Source organism: Limulus polyphemus, unplaced genomic scaffold (assembly GCF_000517525.1).
Source record: "Limulus polyphemus unplaced genomic scaffold, Limulus_polyphemus-2.1.2 Scaffold1956, whole genome shotgun sequence".
Classification (NCBI taxonomy): Eukaryota; Metazoa; Arthropoda; class Merostomata; order Xiphosura; family Limulidae; genus Limulus; species Limulus polyphemus.
This window is the reverse complement of record NW_013667566.1, coordinates 180,592-185,474: the sequence shown is the minus strand read 5'-3', so window position 1 is coordinate 185,474 and position 4,883 is coordinate 180,592.

Genomic DNA, 4,883 nt, shown 5'->3' with positions numbered 1-4,883 from the left:
TTGCACAACTGTGATTATATTAAATTTATATATCGTTTCTAAGACTTAAGCCCCCCCCCCCTAGTGGCACAGCGATATGTGTGTGGACTTATAACGCTAGCAACCGGGTTTAGATACCCGTAGTGGGCTGAGCACAGATAGCCAATTGCGTAGCTTTGCGCTTATCAACAAACAAACTTAAAGTTTTTCAGGTTTAAATACCTTATTAATTGTTCCTTTTTTACTATACGCCATTGTAACAATGTGTAATTTTCTTTCATTTTGTTATTGAAATCTTTACCTGTTTTAACATCAAAAGTAATGAAAACTATATTCCTACACAGATACTGAAAAATGTTGAAAATATACAAGTATCTTAGGTTTGTTACAAAAGAAAGCATTAACAATCACGTGATACCTTTATCGTCTATTGATACTTTTCATACATATCTTTTCTTTTCATTCAGCCATATTTTTTATTCTTTGGTACCATAATTCAAGTGAAGAACATATAGTTTTTCCTAATATTTTTCATTTTTCTTTACTGAATGTTTCAAAACGAAATGTATACAGGAGTTTGAAGTATCCAAATCTAGTTGAAGGATTAATTCCATAGTGGCGTTTGCCATATTTCATCTTTAAAATCTTTCAAACTATTGTTACTAAGCGATTTTCTTATTCTTCATATCTCATCTTATTTGATCTCGCATTTGACTTACAGAATCCATATATTATTGTTGGCTTTGTTCATGTACCATTCAAGAAAGCTTTTCATTCAGTTATTGTCAATTAATCTTCTTTAGACATCTTGCCACATGACTTTTCTTCAATGATTCTTTTGGTCATCTGAGGGCGAAATTCCCTGGGTAGTGTATAACATTTTCCCTGGAGTAGAAATTAACGTTATCAAAAAGAATTTTCTCTATAACTCTGAGAAAGAGGATTTGTCCATTATTACATCTATAGAGTATTATCTCTATTATCAAGCACCATAGTATCTTACAAGAACAAGAACAAACGACGTGCCATTTTGTGTACGGCCTTATACATAAGGTAACATTGATGCGTTGCCATCTATTGACAATTTATCGAACCAGAGAGAGAGAGTAATGTCAGATACTAAGTTTAAGGTGACAAGTAGTCCACAATGGTGTCAAGTACATTTAGGTTATTTTTGTATATAACGCTGAAGGTAAACTATCTATGAATTTACATTTTTAAAATATATCCATAGTTTACCTTAAATTTTCGCTAAACGCAAAGTATATTTATTCACAAAATAATTAGCTGTTAACGATAGAAAGGCTTGTCCTTTTCCTTACTAAAACCCAGAAAACTATGATTTAGGGTCAATGAATTATGTTGATAACATAAAAAAATTAGGAATGTCCTTTGTAATGTACAGTAGGCTTCGACAAACTACCTTAATGGGTGTTATTTCAAATGCTTCAAGTTTATTATGTCATAGAAAGAATAAGCTATATGCTGTTAAAATGGTGAATTCAGGCAAATTAATCATTTTTTCCTCTGATGAGAAGCAGCCTTTTGATATGTAAAACAACAAAATCATCAGTCCTTGCCTCCTATTAGAATATACGTGTTTATACGTAGCTTGCTATTACATTGTTAGTTATTTACAAGACATGTTTTTATGTGCACCAACGGGAATAAAGTAAACGTTTGAAACTTAGTATCACTTCAAATATCTAAGGCTTATCCATACTAATGGATAATATAACTACTAATTCTCTGTCACCTCCTACTTTGTAGAGATAAGTAGTTTAAAACACGGAAAAGTATAGAGATTTATTTAGACCGCAAAATTGTCCCCAAAAGCCTTACTTCGACTTATGTCTTTTACATAATTGATACTTGAAACCGTCGGTACTTGGTGAAACTCCATAATTACAGAATTGAGGAAAAACAAGACAATTATATGTTTCACAAGTACATCATTGTTCTGTACCTGATGATGCCTTTACTAGCGAAACCACGGTCGTAATAAATTATGTATTTGTGAAACGTATAATTGTCTTGTTTTTCCTCAGTTCTATGTTTTTTCCTAATTCTTTTATTAGGTTAGGTACTCGTGGTTTTCATATTATGCACTACTGATCATAGGAAATTCACAAACAATCAAGCAAGAAGAAATAAACAAAAAAAATATTATTATGACCAAAATATGACCAATTAATATCTTTTATTAATTTCACACATGTAAAAAATATCAAATTAAATCCTTTTATCTGTGTTTTATAGTATTTTTATTAATTTCATAGTTGTCATAACGTGAAGTTTTAATTTCAAACTGAACCCCTATAAGAAATTGACGAATGAAAATATTATTGAAAAAGACTTCATTAAAAGATATAGAGATTAACAAAGCAGTGCTGTCTGTTTCACCAATTATGGCATGATGAATGATATTGTAAACAATATATTGAAACTTTAACTTTCTGATAATAAATAGCATAAAACAATCACATGAATAGATAGTCTAGACTCGGTATTTAAGAGCGTTTTGCCCTTGGTTCATCGTTAAATCTGAGGGCTTATACCACTAAAATTGAGGTAGATACCACAGGTGGGCATTCAATAGCTTTGTGCTTAGCAAAAACAAACAAACAAGAGCGTTTTAAATATCATTTTGTACACCGTTGGTAAGGATGTAGCGAGTATTTCATTCTTAAGCGGCACTTTTAAAGAGGAGTGGAAAAGAAATATTATGGAAAGCTTTCAGATATATGAAGTGACTTTGCTTTCAAGTATATGAATTGTCAATGTTTTCATGCTATGAAGCTACAATGCTTTCATGCATGTATTTTAATATTTAGATAGAAAAACTTTGTTTCTGGTTGAAAACGTTAGTTTCGTATCTTAGCAACATACTTAAAAACTAATTGTTTACGTTATTAGTACCATTTGCAGATGCGTGTATTTTTTATAAAGCCTAGAATACAATTTTATTACAAGTTTTAAAAACAGAAGACTAAGCTGTTAATACAACGTATGCGACTTTTTAGTTCTTTAGAAAATAATCAGAATTAAATTAATTTTTTTGTTTTGCAGAACTTTGAAAAATGAAAATTCACCGTATTTAAAAACAAATAGACATAAGTGTACAAAATGCTCATTTCTGTTAAATCGAAATGAAAACGTGTTCTTCATATATATAGTATATTAAAAACAATACATATCAGACAGGCGGTAGCACTGCTTATATAGGGATGGCTCGAATTGTTCATCGAAATATTATTTTAAATATATCTCAATAGGTCATCAGAACTTTATAATACTATACAGTGTTTCCTTTTATAACAATATCTATGTAATGACTGAGTCACAAGTTCTGGTAATATCTGTAAATATCGTAGAAAAAAGTTTGAATTTCGTGTTCTTCTTTCTTCTGCTTCTTTTCATTACATGATAACTCAAAAACCAAAACAATGGTGACAACCAATTTCACTGAGGTGATATAGTTTCAAACTGAGTATCCGCTTTTATAAGTATTACTAATAACTAGTAGTAATTTTAAAAAAATCGATTTTCTAATGTAAACGATGTTATCATTACCCCTTTGAGGTTAGCTTTATTACAGAAATTTGTTAAAAAGCTTAGTACAGGTTGAAACAGAAATTACTAGTCAATAATAGATAAACAACAAATATTACAGTTGGAACATCATTATATTAAGAACTTGGTTGTAAATGCAACCTTCCTATGTCTATTGAAACGCTGCATTAAAATAAAACAAGTAACGAAAAAAGTTTTTAAAAAAGGAAATACATGTAGGGATGGCTCATATCCATCCTTCAAAAACAATGCAAACAACATTTTTGGATATACAAGACTGTTTAGTTTAATAGATATTTATTTAGTTTAGTTGGTGAGAGAGTTAAACGTAATCATTTTAAAGGCGATAGTTATAAAAAGCTTGGTTGCGTAACTCGGTATGAGTCGTACGTTGTGTGTTTGGTTCAATTGTTGTAGTATTGTTGACGCCAAGTTACTCGAATGTTCGGTATTTTTCTCGTTACCTTAAGTGGGTATTGTTACATTATAGCGTCGCTCGGGTTTTCATGGAAAGTTCGAGGCCTCAGTGAACAGTAAATATATATATAGGTGATCAAGTGAGCGTAAGTCAAATTCAGTAAAGTAAAAGTTAGCCGGCGTGTGAGTGATTAGCCATAACAGGCGATATTTTAAAGGGATTTTCACAGTTTGACAAAGATAAGGAGCATAATTTGTCTTGTCAAAGAGTGTACTAAAGTAATTGAACTCATCTATGTGGACTTTGACGAAAAGGAGACATTATTTAAAGTCCGAGCTATAATTGTGATAACCCACGTAAGTCTTTTTAATTGGATTATAAACTAAGTGAATCAGCCTGGGTGAACTTTTAACAGGAAAAGAGAATTATTTAGAGTTTTAGATACAACTGTGGTATCCTATAGTGTAAAGAATTTTTGTACATACATTTGACTTGTTTCGAATATACAATTTTATAAGTAGTGGGTTGTGTGTTGTCCTTTTATTGTTCGAATTTATCGTCAACAAAGACACCTACTGTAGAAGAATCCAAACCCATATACACAGCATGGTCACAAGTAAATAAACACCACCTTTTCAGAAAAAAATGAAATTTTTCAGTCATATTCACATGAATTGATATATTTATAATTTAATTAATATCTAGTAGATCGTCCTTTCGCTTTGTGGAGTTCGTTAATCCTTTGGGGCATCGTGAGAATCATCTCGTCCATTTTAGATTGTGGGATTTTTGCCCACTCTTGCTTCAAAACTTGAAGTAGATCGCTCTTCGAGGTTGGCTTTTTTTTTTTTGGTTGTTTCTTGACTTGCCGGTCGAGTATGGCACAGAGGTTTTCGATGGGGTTTATGTCAGG